Source organism: Phacochoerus africanus, chromosome 6, assembly GCF_016906955.1.
Source record: "Phacochoerus africanus isolate WHEZ1 chromosome 6, ROS_Pafr_v1, whole genome shotgun sequence".
NCBI classification, from domain to species: domain Eukaryota; kingdom Metazoa; phylum Chordata; class Mammalia; order Artiodactyla; family Suidae; genus Phacochoerus; species Phacochoerus africanus.
The window spans coordinates 33,393,404-33,420,771 of record NC_062549.1 but is presented as its reverse complement, the minus strand read 5'-3'; the positions used below and the strand labels follow the sequence as shown (position 1 = coordinate 33,420,771).

General features: G+C 37.4%; 1 protein-coding gene and 1 pseudogene across 22 annotated transcripts in view; one reads left to right on the top strand and one right to left on the bottom strand.

Annotated features, from left to right (window-relative positions):
• RIMS2 (regulating synaptic membrane exocytosis 2) overlaps positions 1-27,368 on the top strand; it is a 621,959-nt gene that overhangs the window by 46,753 nt on the left and 547,838 nt on the right. The window lies entirely within an intron of this gene.
• LOC125129113 (SH2 domain-containing adapter protein F-like) lies at positions 8,842-9,921 on the bottom strand (annotated as a pseudogene).

Below are 27,368 nucleotides of genomic sequence, written 5' to 3'. Positions count from 1 at the left end.
TTTCCTAGTCTTACAGGTCAGGTGATAATTACTCTGGAACAAGAGTGTAGGAAATGTTCAGGAACAGTGCTGATTTTTTTCTGTATCTTTTTCTATATCCTTGTTCTTTATGTTGTTTTAATTATTCCTATGTTATACCAACCCTTCATTTTCTTGGCTAATTCTTACTCAGTTCTCTTTCCAGCTTCATTGGAATATAATTCACACATACAAATCACTCTTTCAAAGTGTGTAACTCAGAGTTCCCTTGTGGCACATTGGGTTAAGGATCTGGCATTGTCACTGCTGTGGCGTGGTTTTGTTCCCTGGCCAGGCAACGTCCACATGCCATGGGTGCAGCCAAAAAACAAACAAAAGCAAAGTGTACAATTCAGTATTTTTTAGTATACATTCAGGGTTGAGCCATCATCATGATCTAATTCTAGAATGTTTTTGTTCCCTTTAAAAAATTTCTGTATCCATTAGCACTCATTCATCCCTTCCCCCATTTTATGCAACTATAATCTACTTTTTAATCTTTATGGAATTGTCTATTCTGAATATTTACTATAAATAGGATCATATAATATATTGTCTTTGTGACTAGTTTCTTTTTCCTTTTTTTCTTTTTAGGGCCGCTCCTATTGCATATGGAAGTTCCCCGGCCCGGGGTTGAATTGGAGGTGCAACTGCTGGCTGATGCCACAGCCATAGCAATGCCAGATCCAAGCATTATCTGTGACCTACCCTGCAGCTTGTGGCAACGCTGGATCCTTAACCCACTGAGTGAGGCCAGAGATTGAACCCACATCCTCATGGATACTAGTTGAGTTCTTAACCTACTGAGCCACAAAGAGAACTACATGACTGGTTTCTTTCATGTAGTATAATATTTTCAAGGATCACCCATGTATCAGTATATCCTTCCTTTTTTTTTTTAATTGAGGTGAAACACAACATAAAATCTATCAATCATTTTAAAGTATAAAATTCAGTGGCATACAGTACATTCACAATGTTGTGTAACTGTTAACAACTGTCTAGTTCCAGAACATTTTCACCACCTAAAAAGGAAACCCTATACCTATTAAAGTCACTCCCCATCATCCTCTCCCCTTGCCTGTAATTTGGCTGCCGCTAATCTGCTCTTTGGATTTGCCTATTTTGGATATTTTATATAAATTGAATCATTCAAGGTGAAATCTTTTGTGTTTGACTTCTTTTATTTAGCATATGGTCTTTATTGTACATCCATGTCATAACATTTATATTATTTCATTTTTTAAAGTGACAAAGTAATAGTCCAGCCAGTGAATGAATATACTGTTTTATTTATCCATTAATCAGTTGTTAATTATTAATATTAAAAAATTGAAGTATAATTGACTTACGGTATTATATAAATTTCATGTGTACAATAAAGTGATTCAATATTTTTATATATTACAAAATGATCACCATAAGTCTAGTTACTTTTTGTCACCATACAAAATTATTTTAATATTATTGACTATACTTCCTATACTGTACCTTACAACCTTGTGACTTATTTATTTAGTAACTGGAAGTTTGTACCTCTTAATCTTCCTCACCTATTTCATTCCTCCCTTCCACCCCTCTCTCCTCTTCGGCACCCACAAATTTGACCTCATTATCTATGAGTCTTTTTCTGTTATGTTTGTTCTTTTGTTTTGATTTTTATTTTCCACTTTTAAGTGAAATAATGTGGTATTTATCTTTCTCTAATTTATTTCACTTAGCCTAGTTCTGTCTAGGTCCATCTGTGTTGGCACACATGGCAAGATTTCACTCTTTTTATGGTGGAGTAATATTCCATTTTAGATACATACTGTGTTTTTATCCATTTATCTGTCAATGGGCATTTAGATTGCTTCCATATGTTGGCTACTGTAAGTAATGCTGCAGTGAATATAGGGATGCGTATAGCAAAATGTGTGATTTTTTTCAAAAAATAGCCAGAAGTGGAATTACTGGGTCATATAGTAATTCCGTTTTTATTTTTTTGAGGAACCATCATACTGTTTCATTAATGGATACACCAATTTAGATTCCCACCAAGAGTGAACTAGGGTTTCCTTTTCTGCACATCCTCTACAATACTTATTTGTTTTCTTTTTGATAATTGCCGTTCTGGCAGATATGAATTGCTGTCTCATTGTGGTTTTGATTGGCATTTCCCTGATAATCAGTGATGTTGGGCCTCTTTTCATGTGTCTGTTGGCTATCTGTATGTCTTTGGGAAAATGTCTATTCATGTCCTATACTTATTTTTAATCAGGTTGTATGTTTTATGATGTTGAATTGTATGCATTTTAGGGGTATATTGTTTGCAAATAGCTTCTCCCATTCACTAGGCTGCCTTTTTGTTTTGTTGGTAGTTTTCTTGGCTGTGCAAAAACTTTTCAGTGTGATGTAGATCTATTTGTTTTTAATTTTTCTTTTGTGTAACTTTCCTGAGAAGACCTATCCAAAAAACATTGCTAATACCAGTCTCAAAGATCATACTGTCTATGTTTTGTTCTAAAAGTTTTATGGTTTCAGGTCTACATTTAAGTCTAAAATCTGTATGGAGCTTTTTTTGTATATGGTGAGAAGAAATACTTCAGGTTGATTCTTTTGCATATTGCTTCCCAGTTTTTCCAGCACTATTTATTGAAGAGGCAATAAGTGTATGGGGTGAATTGGCCATACAAGTGTGGATTTATTTCTAGGCTCTCTAATCTGCTCTTATGTCTGTTGTTCCATGTATCTATTTTTATGCCAGTACCACACTGTTTTGATTATTGTAGCTTTGTAGTATACCTCAAGATCGGGAGTTTGATACCTCCAGCAATGTTCTTCTTTCTCAACATTATCTTGGCTATTTGGAGGTTTTTGTTTGTTTGTTTCTGTACAAATTTTAGAATTATTTGTTCTAATTCTGTAAAAAAATATCATTGGTATTACATTGAATCTCTGGATGGCCTTGGGTAAGATGATCATTTAAACAATATTAATTTTCCAATCCATAAATATATCTTTACATTTGTTGTGTTATCTTCAGTTTCTTTCATCAGTGTGAAAGTTTCTTACGGTTTTCCAAGTACAGAAGTCCTTGGTTAGACTTATTCCTAGATATGTATTCTTTTTGATACAATTGTAAATGGGATTGTTTTCTTAATTTCTCTTTCTGATTGTTTTTAGTGTATAGAAGTGCAAACAAATTTCTGTATATTAATTTTGTTTCCTGCAACGTCACTGAATTTATTGATGAGTTTTAATAATCTTTTTTTTTGCATTTTTAAGATTTTCTATATGTGGTATCATGCCATCTGCAAATAGTGGCAGTTTTATTTCTTCCTTTCTAATTTGGATTCCTTTTTTCCTTTTTTCTTTTCAGGGTCACACCTGTGGCAAAATGGAAGTTCCCAGGCTAGGGTTCGAAGCAGAGCTGCAGCTGCAGGCCTACACCACAGCCACAGCAACAGAGGGTCCGAGCCACATCTGTGACCTACACCACAGGTCATGGCAATAGCAGATCCTTAACCCACTGAGCAAGGCCAGGGATTGAACCTGTGTACTCATGGATACTGTTGCATTCATAGCCCACTGAGCTGTGATGGAACTTCCATAATTTGGATTATTTTATTTCTTTTTCTTGTCTGATTGCAGTGGCTGGGACTTCCAATACCATGTTGAATAAAAGTGGTGAGAATGGGTGTCCTTGTCTTGCTCATAATCTAAGAGTAAAATGCTTTCAGCTTGTTACTATTGCATATGATGTCGGCTGTAGGTTTTTCCTATATGACCTTTATTACGTTGAGGTATGTTCTGTCTATACCCACTTTGTTGAAAGATTTTTTATAGTAAATGGATGTTGAATTTTGTCAAAGGTTTTTTTGCATCTATTGAGATGATCATATGATTTTTACTCTTTTATTCTTTAATTTGTTATTGTGGTGGGTATGTCACATATTTGTGATTTGTGGATGTGGAACCATTGTTCCATTCCTGGGATAAATTGTGCTTAATCATGATATACAATACTTTTTTTGTGTTGTTGAATTAGGTTTTCTAGTATTTTGTTGAGGATTTTGAATTTAATTTAATTTTTCCATTTTTTTGGCCACCCTGTAGCATATGTAGTTCCCGGGCCAGGAATCAGAACTGAGCCACTTTTGGGACCTAAGCCACAGCTGCAGCAGGGCTGGATCCTTAACCCACTGTGCCAGCCCAGGGGTTGACCCTGTGTCCCATTGCTCCCCAGACACCACCAATCGCATTGCACCACAGCGGGAACTCTGAGGACTTTTGTATTTATGTTTATCAGTGATATTGGTATGTATTTTTCTCTTCTTTCTTTCTTTCTGGGGCCACACCCAAAGCATATGGAAGTCCCCAGGCTAGGGGTCGAATCAGAACTCTAGCCTCTGGCCTATGCCACAGCCACAGCAATGCAGCATCTGAACCACATCTTTGACCTACACCACAGCTCATGGCAATGCTGGATCCTTAACCCACTGAGTGATGCCAGGGATTTAACCTTCATCCTTAACTAGTTGAGTTTGTTACCGCTGAGCCACATTGGAAACTCCCAGGCTAAATGTTTATTGATTTTGTTTATCTTTTCAAAGAATCAACTTAGTTTTGTTGATATTTTCTCTTGTTTTGTTAGTTTCCATTCCATTTATTTCTCTAATCTTTATTATCTTTCCTTCCTTCTGGTAACATTTCATTTTGTTGACTTTTCCTTTAGGTGTAAGGTTAAATTGTTTATTTGAGATTTTCTCATTTCTTGAGGTATGCTTGTAATGCTGTGAACTTTCCTCTTGGAACTGCTTTGACCGTGTTCCAAAGATTTTTTTTTTTTAGGGCCACACCCATGGCATATGGAGGTTCCAAGCTAGGGGTCAAATTGGAGCTACAGCCACTGGCCTACACCACAGCCACAGCAATGCCAGATGTGAGCTGTGTCTGTGACCTACACCACAGCTCATGGCAACACCGGGTCCTTAACCCACTGAACAAGGCTAGGGATCTAACCTGTGTCCTCCTGGATACTAGGCAGATTCGTTTCCACTGAGCCAGGATGGGAACTCCTGTTCCAAAGATTTTGATTCATTGCATTTCCATTTTCATTTGCCCCCAGATAATATTTGGTTTCTGTGACCAGTTGGTTGTTTATTAGCATATTGCTCTTTTGGGGGGGGTGTTTTTTAGGGTTGCACTTGCAGCGTATGAAAATTCCCAGGCTAGGGGTCAGATTGGAGCCACAGCTGCTGGCCCACACCACAGCCACATGAATGCAGGCTCCGAGACTTGTGTGGAGTCTACACCACAGCTCATGGCAACGCTGGATCCCTAACCCACTGAATGAGGCCAGGGACTGAACCTGTGTCCTCTTGGATACTAGTTGGGTTCGTTTCCACTGATCCATATCAGGAACTCCCTATTAGAATATTCTTTAGCCTCCACATATTTGTGAAGGTTTTTTTTCCAGTTTTTTTTTTCTCTTGTAGTTGATTTCCAGTCTCATAGCACTGTAATCAGACAAAATGCTTGATATACTTTCAGTCATCTTAAATTCATTGACATTTATTTTGTGACCTACCATTTAATCTGTTCTTGAGAAAGTTCCATGTGCAATTGAAATGAATGTGTGTTCTGGTGCTTTTGGATGATATGTTCTGTGTATATCTAATAAGTACATCTAAACTAATGTGTCATTTAAGACCTGTGTTTCCTTAGTGATTTTTCTGCCTAGATGATTTTTCTGTTGATGTAGATGGGGTGTTCAAGTCCCCTAGTACCTTTGTATCTGTTGCTGTAGTCCTTTATGTTTGTCAATATTTGTTTTATGATATTAAGTATTCCTATATTGGTTGACTATTTTTACAGCTGTTATATCTTATTTTTGGATTATGTAATGTTCTTGTCTCTTGTTACAGTCTTTGTTTTAGATTCTATTTTACTATTATATATATATATATATATATATATATATATATATCCCACATATATAGCCACTTCAATTTTTATTTTCATTTCCATTTGCATAGAATACCTTTTCTGTCCTTTCACTTTTAGTCTATATGTGTCTTTAGATCTGAAGGAAGCTTTTTGTAAGAAGCATTTTTCATGGTTCTTTTTAATCCATTCAGCCACTCTGTCTTTTGATTAAAGCATTTAGCCCATTTTCGTTTAAAGTAATTATTGATGGGTATGTACTTACTGTCATTATTATTGTTACTGGTTGTTTTTTAGTTCTTTTTTATTTCTTCTTCTTTTGCTCTTTTCCCTTGTGATTTGATGACTATATTATTATTGTTGTTACTGTTATTATTAGTTAACAACCTTTTCTGAATTTTATTTACTTTTGTTTTTGTTGTTTTGCTGCACCCGGGACATGCAGAATTTCCTGGGCCAGGGGTTGAACCTACATGACAGTAGTGACCAGAGCTACAGCAGTGCCATCACCAGATTCTTAGCCCACTGCAACATGAGGCAACTCCCAATGACTACCTTAAATTTTATGCTTGGACCCATTTCTCTGTGTGTGTGTGTGTGTGTGTGTGAGATTTTTAGTGTATTTTTGGTGTACATGTGAGCCTTGTGGTTCATGTATAACAACCTTTATGTATATGGTTATTTTAAATTGATGATCTCTTAAGTTTGAATGCATCCTTTTTTTGAAATTCGAGTTTTGTTGATTTACAGTGTTGTGTCAATTTCTGCTGTGCAGCTTAGTGACCCATTCATACATATATGCACATTCTTTTTCTCATACTATCTTTCATCATGTTCTACCCCAAGAGATTGGACATAGCTCCCTCTGCTGTACAGTAGGACCCCATTGCTTATCCATGTTAAATGTAATAATTTGCATCTACCAACCCCTAACTCCCCATCCATCCCATTTCCTCCCGCCTCTCCCCTGGCAACCGCAAGTCTGCTCTCCATGTCTGTAATCTGTTTCTGTTTTGTAGATAGGATCATTTGTGCTGTATTTCAGATTCCACATATAAGTGATATCATATGGTATTTGTCTTTCTCTTTCTGACTTACTTCATTTAGTGTGAGACTCTCTAGTTGCATCTGTGTTGCTGCCTATGGCATTATTTTGTCCTTTTTTATGGCTGAGTAGTATTCCATTATATGTTTTATAACAACCTTTTAAACCTTGAAAGGATTAAAAAGGTGTATTCCACTACATCTTTTTAATACTTTCATCTGTTGATGGACATTTAGGTTTTTTCCGTGTCTTGGCTATTGTGAATAGTGCTGCAGTGAACATAGGGTGCATGTATCTTTTTGAATATAAGTTTTGTCTGGATATATGCCCAGGAGTTGGATTTCTGGATCATATGGTAGTTTTATATTTAGTTTTCTGAGAAACCTTCATACTGTTTTCTACAGTGGTTGTACCACTTTACATTCCTACCATCAGTGAAGGAGGGTTCCCTTTTCTCCACACTGTCTCTAGCATTTGTTATTTGTTGACTTGTTAATAATGCACATTCTGACCATTGTGAGGTGGTATCTCATTGGAGTTTTGATTTGTGTTCTCTAATAATTAGTGAATTTGAGCATTTTATTCATGTGCCTACTGGCCAAAGATATGTATTCTTTGGTGAAATGTCTATTTAGGTCTTTTGTGCATTTTTCGATTGGGTTTTTTTGTTGTTGTTGTTGTTGAGTTGTAAGAATTGTTTATGTATTTTGGTGATTAAGCCCTTGTCTTTTGCATCATTTGCCAAGATTTTCTTCCATCCTGTGGGTTGTCTTTTCATTTTTTAAATGGTTTTCTTTGATGTGCAAAAGCTTTTGAGTTTAATTAGGTCCCATTGGTTTATTTTTGCTTTTATTGTCATTATTCTAGAATATTTTCATTATTCTAAAGATGTTGGCTTGATTTATGTTAAAGAGCGTTCTGCCTATGTTTACCTCTAGGAGTTTTATAGTTTCTGGCCTTAATTTATTTTGAGTTTATTTTTGTGTACAGTGTTAGAGTGTTCTAATTTCATTCTTTTACATGTAATATCCAGTTTATTTATTTATTTATTTTTCCTGGCAGGACTGGGTTTATTTACTGCCTCTGGCATGGAGCCGGGTCAGCCTGGGGCCTGCACAAGTTCCCACCAGCTGAGCCCTTCCCCTTCTTCCCCACTCCCAATGCCATCTCCATCCCTGGGGTCTGCCTTCTCAAAGCCCACACCAGACTCTGGTTTGGGGGCAGAGGCAGAGAGAGATGGTCAGGGTGCCCTGCAGGGCCGCGTTCAGCTCCACCCCGTATCCACACCTCCATCCCAGGGGGAAGAGAGTGGTGGGATAGAGCAGAGGAGGTGGAGGAGATTGCCACCTCTACCCTAGGGGCTGAAAGGAGCTGGGAGCTCTAATCTTAAACTCCTCAGGAGACCAGCAGATTCTGAAGTACCCTTCTTCCAAGGGCTATCCTTTCTCCCCAGGGATTCCTTTATCCTCAGCTCCAGACCACCTCTTCCTTCAAAGCCCCTATAGCCCTTCCCCTTTAGAATAAATTAAGGAAACTCCAGCTTCCAGTATTCCAAGGGTGGGAGGGAAGAAAGGTATGAGAGATCTTGGGTCCGAAAAAGGGCCACAGCCCTTAGGCAGGGGACGAGCACAGGGCTGAGTCCATATCTGTCACAGTTCCAGGCCTCACACCTTCAGAGTCCAGATGGTCACAGGGACATGTGCTTGGCACTTTAATGGACAGCTTGTGGCTGGCATAGTGGTGCACGATTTCAGGGATGCTGATGAAAGGCGGGCTGTTGTGTTCGTTGGTCTGGGACAGCTTCTTGTACTTGAAACCCTGACTGCTCCTGAGGGACATTCTTGCTGGTCTCACTGATGTGCACCAGGTAGGTGGCTTCCTTGCACAATTGGAGCAAGTTCTTGGCATCTGTTTGACTTATGGCCCCATGGTACCAGTTGGTTTTCCAGAGTCAGTGCTGGTCTCTCCACTCCCCCGGGGGCTGCTGGGCTCTGTGCTTAGGGACTTGGCTGACTTGGAGTTCCCTGCAGAAAGCCAGGGAGGGAGCTGGCCCTTCTCCTTCTGGTCAAGTGACAGGCAGCTCTTCTCACATCCTTCAAACTGAGCAGCAAAGGCTTTGTAAATCTGCTCCTTCTTCCATTCCCAGGGCTGGTCATACTCCCCGGGGGGCCTCTAGTCCTCCTCAGTCAGGCGAGACTCCTGGGGCCACCTTCTGAGGTGGCCCTCTTCTCTGGCTCATAGAGTGTGTCATACAGAGTCAGGGGCTGAGCTGCTGTCTCCTTGGAGACCCGGATCTCAGCTACCATCTTTTGGGCCTTATAAGGGCTCCATGTAGCGGTCATTTTAAGGGAGCTTCTCTGGGGCTCCTGAAGCTCCTGCTGGGCCTTCACCAGTCTCCTGAACGGGTCCACATGGTCTTCCAGGATTGCCAACCGGTCGCTGCGGGCGGGAGGTCCAGATATCCGTTCCTTGGGAGGGGGCATTGGGAGGGGCAGGGATCTCGACTTGAATAAGTCGATGCGAGGGCGAGCCATGGTGTGGAGGCGGCCTGGGTCTGGGGACATTAGGGGTGGCTAGAGTAGCAGAGCTGGAAGGCCCCCCGAAATAGTGTTTTTCAAAGTCATGCTTCCTCTGCAGTAGGTAGGCGGCCAAGGTGTCCAGGGGTGGTGCAGGGGTGGGGGGCGTGGCTGGGGAGGGTTGGGGGTCGGTAGTCTGGCTCGGGGGTGAGGGGGGGAAGCTGACTTCCCTTGTGCCCGCAGAAGCCTAGGTGCTCTGGAAGCCACTTGGCCACTCCGGCTGCTGCCATCCTTTCTTGGGCTGGCTCCTGTACCCCCAGCATCCTTGCGTAATCTCCTCTGGCCGCCCCCTGCCTTCCACTGTGCCCACAGCCAGGGGCTGGAGCCAGCCAGAGGAGCTCCACTCAGTAACATGGGGCCAGCCAGCCCAGCACTACTTATTGAAGAGACTGTCTTTCTTCCACTGTATATTCTTTTTTCCTTTGTCATAGATTAGTTGACCTTAGGTGCTTGTGTTTATTTCTGGGCTTTCTATCCTGTCCATTGATCTATATTTCTGTTTTTGTGCCAGTATTATACTACTGTTTTGATAACTGTAATTTTGTAGTATAGCCTGAAGTCAGGGAGCCTGATTCCTCCAGTTGCATTTTTCTTTTTCAATATTGCTTTGGCTATTTGGGGTCTCTTGTGTTTCCATTCAAATTTTAAAATATTTTGTTCTTGTTCAGTTGTTGTTGGTAATTTGATAGGTATTGGATTGACTCTGTAGATTGTGTTTGGTAATACAGTCATTTTGACAGTATTTATTCTTGTAATCCAAGAGCATGGTGTATCTTTCCATATGTTTTTGTCATTTTTGGATTCTTTCATCAGCATCTTATAGTTTTCAGAGTACAGTTCTTTTGTCTCTTTAGGTAGTTTTATTCCTAGGTATTTTATTCTTTTTGATGTGATCGTAAATAGGATGATTTTCCCTTGAATGCATTCTTAACAGCTCTGCATTTTTACTTCCCACCTATCCTCTGCCCTCTTCCTTGACATTTAATGTTTTTGAAGTCGTATTTTACAGGTTTTGTTTTTGTTTTGTGTATCCCTTAACGACTTACTGTGGATAAAGATTATCTTACTACTTTTGTTTTTTAATCTTCCTATTAGCCTTATAAGTGTTTGATCTACTACCTCTACTGTATGTTTGTGTTTACCAATGGACTTTTTCCTTTTGTAATTTTCATATTTCTTACTATAGCCTTTTCTGCTTAGAGAAGTCTCTTTAACATTTCTTGTAAAAGTCATTTGTTGATGCTGAACTCTTTGCTTGACTATAAAACTGTTTTTCCATCCTTCAAATCTGAAGTCTTGCTTGGTATACTCATTAATCAGTTGATGGACATTTGTATTGTTTCCACTTTTGGCTGTTACAAATAGTACTGCTGTGGACATTTGTGTACAATTTTTTGAGTGGATGTATATTTCCATTTCCCTTGGGTATATATCTAAGAGTGGAATTACTGAGTCATATGGTTACTCTATTTTTAACTTTTTGGGAAACTGTTTTCCAGAGTAATGTCTGAGGGTCCTAATTTTTCCCCATTCTTCACAACATCTGTTGTAATCTCTCATTTTGATTATATCCATCCTAGTGGGTATGAAGCAGTATCTCATTGTGGTTTTGACTTCCTTAATGACCAGTGATGTTTAGTATCTTTTCATGTACTTACTGACCATTTAAAAAAATCTTCTTTATAGATGTCTTTGCCTACTTTTAGATTGAGTTGCCTTTTTATTATTGAGTTTTACTAGTTATATATTTTGTATACAGGTTATCAGATTGGATTTGTGATTTGTAAATATTTTCTCTCATTCTGTGGATTGTTTATTCACTTTTCATGATGGTGTTCACTGATGCAGAAAAGTTTTAAATTTTGATGTAGCTCAGTTTTTTTTTTCCTTAAAAAATACACCAATTTCTTAAGCAATAAAGCTTATGCTTTAGTGTCATATCCATGAAACACTGCCTAACCCAAGGGTGTAAAATTTTATATCTGTTTTTTTCTGAGTTATATTGTTTTAGCTCTGACATTTAGGCCTTTGACCAACTTTGAGTTAATTATGTGTTATATGAGGCAGATGTCTAACTTCATTCTCTTGCATGTGGATGTACAGTTTTTCTAGCACTCTTTGTTGAAAAGACTTTTTGATTACTATTGAATTGTTTGGATACCCTTGTTGAAAAAAAAAGTTCATTGTTTGGACACCCTTGTTGATAATCAGTTCAACGTTGCTATAATGGCTTTACTGGAATTGCAGCTTTATTCTGTTAATGTATATGTCTTTCCCTGTGTAAGTGTCACACTGTTTTGATTACTATAACTTTGTAGTATCTTTTGAAATTGGGAAGTGAATAAACTTGGTCATCTTTTAAAACATGATTCTGGTTACTCTGTGTCCTTTGAATTTCCATTCAAATATTAGGATCAGCTTGTCAATATCTGCAAAAAGCCAACTTATATTTTTATAATGATTGTGTTGAATCTGTGGTCCAGTTTAGGGAGCATTGCCATCTTAACCATATGAAGTCTTCTGATTGATGGACATGAGATGTCTTTCTGTTTATTTAAATCTTTAATTCCTCCCAACAATGATTTGTAGTTTTCTCTGTACAAATCTTATGCTTTTTTTCAAATTTATACGTAAGTATTTTAGTCTTTTTGATGGTATTTTTACGTACAGTTTTTTCTTAGTTTCATATTCAGAATGCTCAGAGCTATTATATATAAATACAATTGATTTTGCATGTTGGTTTTGTATCTTGCAATTAGTTTTAATCTATTAAATTCTTAAGATTCTTCTCAAATATCATTTTCTCAATGAAGGAAAATTTTCATAGATCCTTATTGACTGAATTAGGTTACCCTTCTTTATGCTGCTTTAAATCCCTACCCATTCCCTCATTTTATAGTATACTTCTATACTATTTTTCTATTTATAACTTTATTTCTAGACCTCTTATCTAAACTATTAGATTGGTTTTCAGTCCCACTGTTTTTGTTTGTTTGTTTTGCTTTTTAGGGCAACATGTACAGCATATGGAAGTTCACAGGCTAGGGGTCCAATCAGAGCTACAGTTGCCGGTCTACACCACAGCCACAGAACATGGGATCTGAGCCACATCTGTGACCTACACCACAGCTCACAGCAATGTTGGAATCTAAACCCACTGAGCAGGGCCAGGAATCGAATCCATGTCCTCCAAAATACTGGTCAGTTTCATTATTGCTGAGCCACAAAGGGAACTCCTTCAGTCCCACTGTTATAACATAACCTGTGTGCCACACTTAGTGAAAAGTTTTGTCCCAAATATTTCTTGCTAACAGTAGTTCGAAGTACTGAAGTTTGTGAATGTTTTACTTATTACTTAATAACTAATGCTTTTTTCCTTTTTTAATTTACTAAATGAATTTTATTACATTTATAGGTATACAGCAATCATCATAACCAAATTTTATAGCATTTCCATCCCACACCCCCAGCACATCCCCCCAAACTGTCTCCTTTGGAGACCATAGTTTTTCAATGTCTGTGAGTCAGCATCTGTTCTGCAAAGAAGTTCATTGTGTCCTTTTTTCAGATTCCACATGTCAGTGATAGCATTTGATGTTGGTGTCTCACTGTCTGACTGACTTCACTTAGCATGATAATTTCTAGGTCAACCCATGTTGCTGCAAATGCTGTTCTTTTTTTCCTTTTGATGGCTGAGTAATATTCCATTGTGAATATGTACCACATCTTCTTTATCCACTCCTCTGTCAATGGACATTTAGGGTGTTTCCACATCTTGGCTATTGCATATAGTGCTGCAATGAACATTGGAGTACATGTGTTTTTTCGAGTCATGGTTTTTTCTGGATAGATGCCCAGGAGTGAATAATAACTATTGTTGAAACTCTTAAATTCTAACCCTAACAACAAAATAAGGTTTTATTTTCCTGTCTTTCAATGGCATATATTCCTTCGTCTTATTTAAAATATTTATAGAATGAAATTTTGTAAGAAAAGACCAATTTTGAAAAAATAGAGTTCAAGATTTTAAAAATTACCAATTATATTTTGTTTTTCTTATTACTTATCTATCTCTGATATAGAATTTTAGTTCTTTAATGAGTTTAGTAAATATACATGCATATCAAGTCTTTTTATGAAAAATTCTTTCATACTCCATTCATTCTCTCATGCTTTACTGCTTTGAACATTTTTTCCAATAAAATATTTTGGCAGGAGAATTAGATATGTTCAGAGGTGGAAAATGTTATGAATATTCCAGCGAAGTATGAGTTCTTTGAAGGCAAGGAATTGTGTTTTCTTTATTGTTAACACAGTACTTGTCACATAATAGTTATCAATAAATTCATTATTGAATGAGCATTTCCACCTATAAATCTTAAATATACTTTGCTTAAAAAATTATGCATTTAGGAGTTCCCATCATGGTGCAGCAGAAATGAATCCAACTAGGAACCATGAGTATGTGAGTTCAATCTCTGGCCTCGTTCGGTGGGTTAAGGATCTGGCGTTGCTGTGGCCGTGGTGTAGGCCGGCAGCTACAGCTCCGATTTGACCCCTAGCCTGGGAACCTCTATATGCTGCAGGTGCGGCCCTAGAAAGACCCCCCCCCCAAAAAAAAAACAAATTTAATGAGCACCTAGTGAAGGCCAGACACTGTTCTAAAATCCTGGCTTTAGTGGTTGGAACTTTAATGGAGTTTACCTTCTAGTAGGAAGAACTTAGATTCAGAATTTTAAATTCAAGTCCAGGAGTTCCTGTCAAGGCTCAGCAGTAATGAACACAAGTAGGAAAGTAGGATCCGTAAGGATGTGGGTTCGATCCCTGGCCTTGCTTTGCCGGGGCCAGCTCAGCAGGATGGGGCTGAAGAACGGGTGCTGTGGAACTTAAGGAAAAATAGTTAACACAAAACAAGACACAGAGACATTTATCTTAGGTAAAGGTGGGAGCCGGGGAACTCAAGGTCTCAGGGACCAAGAGCGCGGGGGACTCAAGCAACCACACTGCTTTTATTGTGAGATTAAGTGAGGAGTGGCTATGGGTGGATGATACAGGGTGTGTTTACTATTATATAAGTTCTTTTACTATTTAGAAAGCCACTTAGGTGGTAAAGGGTTAAGCTCTTAGGGTGACCTCTAGGCACATAACAGTTCTTAAGCTTAAGTCACTTATGCCTTTAGGTCTTTGTTCTTAAGCTTAAGTCATTTACCAGCACTGTGACTGTTTCTCCAAGAAGGAAGATGGGATAAAATAAAGAAGGACAAGATGGAGTTTTCAAGGAAACATGTCTTGCAACATTGCTTAGTGGGGTAAGGATCTGGCATTGCTGAGAGCTGTGATATAGGTCACAGACATGGCTTGAACACTGTGTTGCTGTAGCTGTGGCGAAGGCCAGCATCTGTAACTCTGATTAGACCCCTAGCCTGGGAACTTCTGTATACCACCGGCGTGGCCCTAAAAAGCAAAAAAAAAAAAAAGTCAAATCCCTGGTGGAGTTCCTGCTGTGATGGTGCAGTGTGGTGCAACAGGATTAGCAGCCTCTTGGGAGCTCTGGGATGCAGTTTCAGTCCCCAGCAGTGGGTTAAAAAGCTGCAGCTGTGACTTAGGTTGTGACTGCAGCTTGGATCTGATCGCTGGCCTGGGAACTCCATATGCTACCAGGTGGCCAAAAATGAAAAAAAAAAAAAAAAAAAGTCCATAGTATCTGTTGATAAAACCTGTTGCTTTTTTTGGTTATCTGAAACCAGTTACTCAAAATAGATATTTTAGAGTCATTTTTGACTACTGTCATACTGTCCTAGTGACTAGTTTGTCTACTTCTAATTTTTCTTTTTCTTATCTATCTGTATCTCTTCTCGTCCATTTTCTTATGCATTCTTATCTTCATCAGTGTTATCTTTAAAGAGCATAGATGTGATCACTGTATTATAAGTCCCACTAAAGCAACTCTCATGTTCTAATATAGTCCCTGGCATATAGTAGATTCTCTGTAATTATCTACTAAATGAATAAGTGAATGTCAGGTATCTTCTTAAAAACATCATGGATCCCTATTTTCAACAGAATAAAATTTGAATTCCTTAATATACGAAGTCCATGATCATCTGATTAATTTACCTTTACAGTCTCGTCTGCATTATTTCCTTTTTCCCACCTTACCCACACCAGTCTGCTTGAGGTTCCCTGAAAATACAGTTACAGGACACTAATAGAAACAGGTTATTCATTAGAATATTTGGCAAAGATTCTAAGAAAACATATTATCGCCCTATTGAGTTATCTTCAGCTTTTTATCATCTGGGTATATGGAATAAAGCTGCTTTCCTTTTGTGTATGTTTGTGTGTATCCATGTTACTGCAGCAACAAATAATGAAAATCCATCTATTTGGTGTGTCTGTATTTGTGTACAAATAATGAAAATCCACCTATTTGGTGTGTCTGTGTTTGTGTATTTTCATTCATTTTGTGATACCTAGACAGAAGATGTTATTATAGTGCTTTTTTTCTTTGAATTAAACAACTTATCAGCTTAAAGAAAAAAATTATTGGGAAGTCCAGTAGGTGATTGGATCCATAAGTTCAAAGAATGTCTGTAGGACTATTCTCTCTCCTCTGGGTTCTGTTTCCTTTTATTTGTTAGCTTCAACAATTTTTTTTTCTATCTGCTCCACAACTGACAAAGATAGGCTGCTTGCATATTCAGGCCACATTGTCCAAACTTAGTGATCATACCATGTATTTATAATATCAATAACAAAAGCAATAACAACTATAATGGTAATAATAGTTAATAGTAAAATTTATTTCATGCTTTTTATATGGTGGTTATTATACTAAGTTCTTTATGTGCTTCACAGTATTTAATCTTCATAATAGTTCTGTGAGGACTGTGTTATTGGTAGCTACATTTTAATAATGAAGAAATTAGGAGGTAGACCAATTCCATAACTTATTTAATCATTCAACTAGTTAGTAAAGAGCCATGACATCCAGGCAGACTCTGTATTCTTAGCAGTATGCTATACTTTCTGCCTAGCATCACCTCAGACAGGTACTCTTATTGTCTTTGTGTCTCTAACATGCTCATTCTCAGATCAGTTGTGCTGTGCAGTGAAATAATGGTCTTCTGTTTACTCAGAGCTGTGTTGTTTACCTGGCCCCGCTGACAGCCTCATTATAACCGTATAGTGTGAGGGAGGGTGATTCCCTAAGAAAAGGATCTGGGGCATATAAAAAAAACTCATATGTCCACTAAACAAACATTTTATTAACCATGCTGCTGGGAAACAGAAAGTTCCATATTAAACATTGAAAGACCAATTGCAGTAGTTTTGTCAGAAAGCCACTAGTTTTGTCACTTGATTTTAGACTTCATAAATGTGTCAGAAGCCACTAGTTTTGTCACTTGATTTTAGTCTTCATAAATGTTTTGTGTTTTTAAGTGAGACAATTTGCTAGAAGTATATTGTTTGAGTAAATTATGAAAATCTTAGGCTAATGAAAATTTTAAATCACTTTTCACAGTTGAAATGCTTTAAAGTTGTATATTTTAAAAGAAATTTGATTTATAATAACCTTAAGTTTTAGATGGAAAAAAGGAACGTGAAGAACAGCAAATAATGACAGAATATACTTTTCAAAATATTATTTATATTTCTTTAAAAAATATTGAAATTAAGTCTAGCTAAAACCAAACCAAATGACTAGAATAATCTCAGTGATTAAGGCAGAATTTGTCTTTTGCCTTTGTGCAGACTTACTTTTTTTCAGATATTTATATTATTTCCAACTGATCTGTGAATAATTATGTTTACCTGTTCCAAGTTTCTGCATCTTTCCCATAATTTTCCTCAACTGGCTTTTGATTCCTATAAGCTGTTTTTTTTTTCTCCTCTTATCAAAAAGTCTCCTCTAGCTAATATATGTAGATGTCATTCTTGTGTGAGGTCAACTGCTCACTTTTAGTGTAATCTATTTGAGACTACCTAAGAGACAGCACTTATTGGATGCTATTCAGAGAAAAATTGGATATCATATTTGCCATAAGCTTTCCCAATTTATTAAATATAAAGATATTTGGACAAAAGGCATTTCTAAAAACCATAATAATTCTGGTGTGAAATGCTTTTGTTATTCTTCTTATAGAAGTGAACTTTCAGATCATACTTCCCTATCCTAGTTTTTCCCTTTTATACTTTCCACTAAAACTTTTTTACATTAAAAACAGATATCTCAAGTTCCCATTGTGACTCAGTGGAAACAAATCCGACTAGTATCCATGAGAATGTGGGTTCAATCCCTGGCCTCTCTCAGTGGATTGGGGATCTGGCGTTGCCGTGAGCTGTGGTGTAGGTCAAAGATGTGGGGCTTGGGTCTGGTGTTGCCGTGGCTGTGGCATAGGCCAGCAGCTGTAGCTCTGATTCAAGCCCTAGCCTGGGAACTTCCATGCTACAGATGAGGCCCTAAAAAGCAAAGACAAAACAAGACAAGACAAAACAAAACAAAACATAGATATCTCTCAGACATGGCCTTATCCAGAACCCCTTGGCTCAGTGTATTCTGATTACTTTTTCCTGTTTCTGGAGATTAATTTTAATTTTTATTTCTTGACTTTACTCTTCTGATGTGCAACTACATAACATTGTTAATGTTTGCATTCAGTGCAATTTCAGTCTCTCTTTATAAGATGTCTTTGATTAACCTGTAAAAATATGTTTCCTGATCCTACCTGATTCCTGGTACTTCTCATACTTGGTCTGATATACATTTGCTAGAGCTTTAGTAATTGGCTGGTTATCAGGAATCCTTACTTTGGAAGATAAGTGAATTGTTTACCTTAGGGGCCTCTTTTATTTAAATAGCTATTTAGTGTACATTAAATGTATACTTAGTACTTAGGATCTTCATAGGATACAAAGAAGATAGGAGAGATTTTTAGCCCTCGCTTTGAAGTACTTTTTAAAATTCCTTCCCCCATTCAGCCATATTATATTGAATGCTTGTGATAACAAATTACAATAGCATTGCAGCTATGAAAGTTTTTTTTTTTTTGAACTTTTTTTTTTTTGTCTTTTTGCTATTTCTTGGGCCGCTCCTACGGCATATGGAGGTTCCCAGGCTAGGGGTCTAATTGGAGCTGTAGCTGCCGGCCTATGCCAGAGCCACAGCAACGCAGGATCCGGGCCGTGTCTGCAACCTACACCACAGCTCACGGCAACGCCGGATCGTTAACGCACTGAGCAAGGGCAGGGACCGAACCCGCAACCTCATGGTTCCTAGTCGGATTCGTTAACCACTGCGCCACGACGGGAACTCCTGAAAGTTTTTTTAAATAAGGAAGCATCCCCAGTAGAGCCATGAGAATGCTTCCCTTTTTACTCTCATAAGATCCTAATTTATGTGACAATGGACTCATCCAGAATATATAAACAACTCACACGGATCAACAGAGCAACAAACCATTCAACTCAAAAGTGGGTAAGGTACTTGTGAAAGTAATAGATAAAAGAGTCCATACAAATGGCTAATAAGACATGTGAAAAGTGCTTAATATCATTAGTCACAATGGGACTAGATATTAAACCCATGGCAAGACCCACTATGTACCCATCGGAAAAAATACAGTTCCGAATGTTGCAAGGGTATCAAATAACAACAGTTCAGATATACTGCTTTTGGAATTTTAAGTGAATTCAGTCATTTTTGAAAAATGGAAAAAATACCTTCTAAAATCGGACATGTGATACCCCATGACCCAGCAGTTCTCTTCAATTCCTTTATATACCAAACAGGAATGAATGCATTAATACACTAAAAGAAAAGGAATGTTTATAGTAGCGTTATTTTTAATGTTCCTATGTTAGTTTCCCATTGCTGCTGTAACAAATTACCACTAACTTAGTGGCTTAGGGCAACACAAATTTATTTTAGAGTTCTCGATGTCCAGAGTTCAGAATGGGTCTCACTAACATAAAATCAAAGTGTTGTCAGGCTTCTTTTGGAGGCTCTAGAGAATACTTCCTTTCTGTGACCTTTCCAGCTTCTACAGGCTGTTCTCATTCCTTATTTTAACTTAACCATATCAGTAAAATTCCTTCCCCTACTCTACTGACGTGATTAAGTTAAGGATCTTGAGAAGAGAACAAAATTCTTGACTATCTCTGTGTGCCAAATGTAAACACAAGGGTCTTATGTAAGAGGAATGCAAGAAAGTCAGAGAAGGCTCTGTGTCAACAGAAGCAAAAAGAGAAAAGGCAATGCAGTGTGTGGCTATGAACCAAGGAATGAAGACTTAAACTACACATTAGACCAGATGTACCTAACAGATACTTATAGACCATTACATTCAGTAGCAGCAGAATATATGTTATTCTCAAATACACATGGAATATTCTCTAGGATAGATCATATGTTAAGTCACAAAACAAGTCTTAATAAATTTAAGACAATTAACATCAAATCTAGCATCTTTTCCAACCACAATAAATAACATGAAACTAAGATTATTTACAAGGAGAAAACAGGAAAATTTATGAAGGGTGGTGATTAAAAAACATGCTACTAAACAACCAATAGGTCAAAGAAGAAATCAAAATGGAAGTTGAAAAATATCTTGAGGAATGAAAATAGAAATACAACACACAGGAGTTCCCATTGTGGCTCAGCAGTAATGTTTGATTCCTGGCCTTGCTCAGTGGATTAAGGTGTTGCCATGAGCTGTGGTGTAGGTCACAGATGCGGTTCAGATCCTGTGTTGCTGTGGCTGTAGTGTAGGCCAGCACCTGCTGCTCTGATTTGACCCCTAGCCTGGGAACTTCCATATGCTAAGGGTGTGGCCCTAAAAAAGCCAAAAAAGAAAGAAAGAAAAAGAAATACAGCACACAAAAACTCATGAGATGTAGCACAAGCACTTCTAAGATGAAAGTTCATAGATAGCAATAAATGCCTATCTCAAGAAACAAGAAAAATAACAAACAATGTAATGTTACACTTTAAGGAATTTTAGAAAAAGAACAAATGAAACCCAAAGTTAGTAGAGGGAAGGAAATAACAAAGATCAGAGAAGAAATAAATAAAATGAGACCAAAAGACAACAGAAAAGATCAATAAAATTAAGAGCATTTTTTTTTTCTTTTTAAGATTAAAAAAATAGAAAAATCTTAGCTGGACTCACCAATTAAAAAAGAGAAAGGACTCAGGTAAAATTAGAAATAAAAGTGAGATTTATAGTTGATACTACAGAGATACAAAGGATCATAAGAGGCTATCAACAATTATATTGGACAACCTAGAAGGAATGGAATAATTCCTAAAAACGTACAACTTTCTAAGACTAAATCATGATGATGTAGAAAGTTTGAACAGGCTGATTACTAGTAAGGTGATTAAATCAGTAGTCAGAAATCTATATATATAAGCAAAAAAAAGTCCAGGCCCAGATGGCTTCACTGATGAATTCCACCAAAAATTTAATCCTCTCAGGCTCCTTTAAAAATTGAAGAGACTTCCAAATGGAAAATACTTCCAAACGGAAAATACTTCCGAACTTATTTATTTATTTTTGTGGCCAGCATTACCTATTTCCAAAGCCAGACAAGGACACTATAGGAAAAGAAAATTACAGGCCAATATCCCTGATTCACATAGATGCAAAAATCCTCAACAAAATATTAGCATAACAAATTCAACAGTACATACAAAGGGTCATACATCAAGATGAAGTGGGATTTATTCAAGGGATGCAAGGATGATTCAACATAAGCAAATCAATAAATGTGATTTACCACATTAACAAAATGGAGGTTAAAGATCCTATTACCATGTCAGTCTTGTGAGAAAAAAGCATTTGATGAAATTTAGCATCTGCTCATGGTAAAAACTCTGAACAAACTGTGTAGAGAGGGAGCATACCTCAACATAACATATTTGACAAGCCTGCAGATAACATCATTGTTGGTGAAAAGCTGAAAGCTTTTGCTCTTAAGATCAGGAATAGGGCAAGGATGGTAACTCTCCCAATTTATTTAACGCAATAGTAGAAGTCCTAATCAGAGCAGATAGGCAAATAAAAGAAATAAAGGCATTAACATCAGAAAGGAAGAAAAAAGTAAAACTGGTATTATTTGAAGATGACATGATATTATATATAGGAAATCCTGAAAATCTACCACAAACTATTAGAATTAATAAACAATTTCAGTGAACTTGATGGATACACGATTGACACAAAAATTGTGTTTCTATACACTTAATAATGAACTAGAAAGAGAAATTAAGCAATCCATTTTACAACTGCATCAAAAAATAAAATACATAGAATTAAATTTAACCAAGCTGGTGAAATATCTGTACACTGAAAACTCTAAGACACTGATAAAAGAAATTGAAGGGAACACATATAAATGGAAGGATGCTCTGTGCTCATAGGTTATAAAAATTAATATCGTTAAATTTCTTACTACCCAAAGCTATATATAGATTCATAACAATCCTGATCAAAATTCAAATGGAAGTTTTCACAGAAGTATAACAGACAATCCTAAAATTGGTATGGAACCATAAAAACAGCCAAAGTAATTGTGAGAAAGAACAAAACTGGATGTATCACACTTCCTGATTTCAAACTATTTCACAAAGCTATAGTAATTAAAACAGCATGATAATGGCATAAAAACAGACACACAGATCAATGGAACAGAAGAGAGAGCCCAGAAATAAACCCACATACTTATGTTGTCAATTAAATTATGACAGAGAAGCCAAGAAATATGTGGTAGGGAAAGGATAGTCTGTTCAATAAATGGTATTGGAAAAACCGGACAATGACATAAAAAAATGAAATTGGTCTTTTCTCTTAATACTGTGTACAAAAATCAACTCAAAATGGCTTAAAATACTTGAATGTAAGAACTGAAACCATAAAACTCTTAGGCGAAAACATAGGAGGTAAGCTCTGTGACACAGGTCCCGGCAATGATTTTTTGGATATGACACCAAAAGCACAAGCAACAAATGCAAAAATAATTTCGGACTATGTCAAACTAAAAAGCTTCTGCACAGCAAAAGAAACAGTCAAGAAGATGAAAGGCAACCTATGGAATGGTAGAAATATTTGCATATGATATATTGGATAAGGTGCTAACATCCAAAATGTTAAAGAACTCATACAATGCAATAAAAAAACCAAACAATCCCATTACAAAATGGGCAGAGGAATTGAAGAGATATTTTTCCAAAGAGAGCATACAGATGGCCATCAGGTCAATAAAAACATGCTCAACATCACTAATCATCAGGGAAATGCAAATCAAAACCACAATGAGTTATTACCTCACATCTATTAAAATGGTTATTATTGAAAAGATGAAAGATAACAAGTGTTGGCAAGAATGTGGAGGAAAGGCTACCCTGTGCACTGTTAGCCATTGTGGAAAACAGTATGGTGGTTCCTCAAAAAACTAAAAGTAGAACTGCTGTATAATTCAGCAATTCTACTTCTAGGTGGATAGCCAGAGGACATTAAAATGGGGTATCAGAGCAATATTTGCACTTTCAGTTTTATTGCAGCATTTTTCACAATGACCAACGTATGGAAACAACACATGTCCATCAATGGATGAATGAATGAATAAATAAGACAGCACACCTGCATACGTGCACCCCCACCCTACCTCACCCCCACACAGTAGAGTATTATCCAGCCTAGAAGGTAGGAAATCCTGCCTTTTGTGACAGCATGGATGGATCTTGAGGGCATTGTGCTAAGTGAGATACATCAGACATATAAGAAAGACAAATATTGTATGATATCATTTATATATGGAATCTAAGAAAAGCCAAATTCAAATAGAATGGTGGTTCCCTGGGGGTGTGGTTCTGGGGGAGGTGTTAAAAGGTACAAAGAACTGGAAGATGAATAGTTCTGGAGATCTAATACACAACTTAGTGATTATGGTCAATAATCCTATATCATGTACTTCAAAGTTGCTAAGAGAGGCAATCTTAAATGTTTTTACTCCCCCCCACGGTAATTATGCAACATGACTGAGGTGTTAGCTAATGCTAAGGTTATAGTTGTATTGCGATATATAAATGCATCAAATCAGCATGTTGTACATCTTGAACTTTAACAGTGTTGTATGTTAATTATATCTCAATGAAACCCAAACAGAACAAATAAATGAAATTTATTTGCTCTTCTAAAATTTTTATTTAATCGAACTTATTTTTATGTCTTTTTTCCTTGACAAAAAACTTTTTTGTAAAAGTTTTTGCAATTTTCTACTTACATAATAAGTCAGTTGACTAGGAACAGCTTTTTTCTTTTTTGGCTTTTTAGGGCCAAATCCGAGGCGTATGGAAGTTCCCCTAGGGGTGAATCAGAGCTACAGCTGCTGGCCTACACCACAGTCACAGCAACGCGGGATCTGAGCTGCATCTGAGACCTACACCACACTCACGGCAACACTGGATCCCCACCTACTGATGGAGGCCAGGGATCGAACCCTCATCCTTATGGATGCTGGTCAAATTCATTTCTGCTGCGCCACAATGGGAACTCCCAGGAACAGTTTCTAATTTCTAAAGTTGTTTAGGATATTATTAGTACTATATAAATTTTATTTTATGAAGTTTTTTTTTTTTTCCTTTTTTGGCTGTGCCTGTGGCATATGAAAGTTCTTCAGTCAGGGATTGAATCTGAGCCTCAGTTGTGAACTACTTCACAGCTGTGGCAGCTCTGGATCCTTAACCCACTGTGCTGGGCCAGGGATTGAACAAGTGCTGCCTCAGAAACAATGCTGGATCCTCAGTCTGTCAAGCCACAGTTGAACCTCCTATGAAGTATTTATTTAATTATCTAAAATTGATATTTCTTTTTCTCTGAACATGTTACTGAAATTTAACTGTAACTCTTTGTAAATTTAGGTGTTCATCAATTAATATGGCAACTAATACCACACAGGCCTTTAAAAAATTGGTTTTGTGGCACATTTGCGTAATGATGAACTGAATTGAATAGGTTTTGGTGAATTTTACTAGGTGGTGAGTTAGCTCTTTTTATAAATGTAAATATCTGATTGATTCTGATAAACTTATTTTTTTCTTAATTTTTAAATTTTTTATCTTTTTAGGGCCACACCCGCGGCATTTGGAAGTTCCCAGGCTAGGGGTCAAATCAGAGCTGCAGCTGCTGGCCTATGCCACAGCCCAGCAACATGAGATCCGAGCCGGATAGGCAACCTACACTGCAATTTGTGGCAATGAAAGATCCTTTAACCCCCTGAGTGAGGCCAGGGATTGAACCCTTATGCTCGTGGATACTAGTAGAATTCTTAACCCACTGAGCCACAACCGGAACTCCCGATTCTGATAAATTTAAGTTTGACCCTCAGTTTTAACTTTCCCTTGATTTTTTTACATAATTACTGATTCTTGTTCTTTTCTAAAAAAAGAAAAAAAAAGGAAGAAAGAAAAAAGCAAAAAAACTATCCAGTGATTTTTCAAAAATATAACTTAAGTATTGTCAAATGGTGACGTCACTAATTTATTGAATTCTCTTGCAAATAGTTTTTTTTTTTTTTGACTAGTAAAGATTAAGAAAGAGATAAAATAAAAAATTAGTTCCTTGTTGGAGTTCCCGATGTGGCGCAGTGGTTAACGAATCCGACTAGGAACAATGAGGTTGCGGGTTCGATCCCTGGCATTGCTCAGTGGGTTAAGGATCTGGCATTGCCGTGAGCTGTGGTGTAGGTCGAAGATGTGGCTCTTGCGTAGGCCAGCGGCTACAGTTCCGATTAGACCCCTAGCTCGGGAACCTCCATGTGACGTGGGAGTGGCCCAAGAAATGGCAAAAAGACAAAAAATAAATAAATAAATAAATAATTAGTTATTTGTCATATAAATCCTAATGTATTTTCCCACTAAAACAACATAGGTATTTCCATAGCATTGTTGTATGCACGAGGTGCAAAAAAACTGGGAAACTTTGGATCTGTAAGGAATTGTAAGGCAATGTGGCAGAAATTAAGTTTGATTCTCAATTCTGGCAGTTGAAACATCAAATAGTTATTTACTCAGCAAAGCATTTTAATTAAAATAAGCCAAAATTATTGGGAGGAAAGAAATGTTAATTAATAGAGCATAATAAACCAAGACATATTTTTAAAACTGCACTGAGTTTTAGCTGCTTATGAAGTTCTAGTTCTCTGATAGCCTGAGAGAACACACATAATAGCACAGTTCTATGCCTTTCTGCTCTCATGCATGAGGTAACCAAATGCCATCAGCCTTTTTCCTTTCTGGCAGAGCACATTTTTTTCTGTTGGCCTTGTTTCATCTTGTGTGCCTGTTTTTGCTGTCCCTTCTGGCTTTGGCTCCATTTAGCCTCCTGCTTCAGGATCTGCTTGTTTTTCTGGCTCTAGCTGTGTTTATCTTCGATTCTCTGCTTCCTTCGTTGGCCCAGTGGATCCCACACCTCCCACATCTCTGCCTCCTTAATGTTTATTTCCTTTTCTCTGCTCAATGCTCATGCCTACCTTATGGCCTTAATAAACCTTCCTCTTGTGACTTACTCTCCTTTTCACTCCTTGACATGAAGAATTACAGTGATTTGAAACCTAAAAGGGACCCAACAACATATCATATCTGCAGGTAGAATAGGTGATTATAAAGGTGCCTCAGGTTATTTGGCTATTTTCGAGTCTTTACCTGCTCTCCTAAACTCTAGGAATATTCTGAAAGTCATGAGGAACTCAGAAGATAAGAGTTTGGCCTGAGGTTATAAGGTATAACCTACATGTAGTTACAATAAAGCAGTGTTATTCAAACTGTGGGTCATGAAATCAATCTAGCAGAAATACAACTAGCAATTAAAACAAGTAGTAAATTGAAAAGAATAGTCAGTATCATTGTGTATTGCTCTTAGTAAGTTGTTTCGTGAAATTTTATTATGTAGACTTATACAAATTTATATATGTAAAATATATTTCTTACTGTGGGGTCATGTTAAAAATGTTTGAATGTCATTGAGTAGAAAATTTACTTTTGGGGAGTTCCCGTTGTGGCTCAGTGGTTAGCGAATCCGACTAGGAACCCTGAGGTTGCAGGTTCGATCCCTGGCCTCGTTCAGTGGATTAAGGATCCGGCGTTGCCGTGAGCTGTGGTGTAGGTCACAGATGTGGCTCGGATCCTGTGTTGCTGTGGCTGTGGCGTAGGCCGGCGGCTACAGCTCCGATTAGACCCCTAGCCTGGGAACCTCCATATGCCGCGAGTGCGTCCCTAAAAAGACAAAAGACAAAAGGCAAAAAAAAAAAGAAAAAAAAAGAAAAAGAAAATTTACTTTTGGTCTGGTTGCTTTCAGATGGTAATTACTCAAAAAGACCAGTCCATATATTTATGGTTGACTTTAGAGGAATATATATACAAAGATTTGAAAGAATAGGTTGGACTAAAATTTACAGTAGAAACCCCAGAATTCTATCACAAACTTTTACATGAGCCTGGGAACAACACTACTGTCTTTCGGATGCCTGGCTCGGCATTTAATTTGCTGAAGCCACCATGGAAACTGAGATTCTGAAGTAATTCAACAGCATTCGGGTATTTCAAGCTCTGTGGCAGCTCCTTTGGTCCCCTGCTACATTTGGAAGAGACTGGGTTAAGAAAAATGAGCTGAAAGATGGGCAGATATTGAAGTCCTTATTCATCTTCCTATTCATAGACTTAAACAATCGAATTCATTGAGATAATGACTTCTACTTTTAATCAGAAAAATGTGCAGTAGTGGGTTTATACTGTGTTA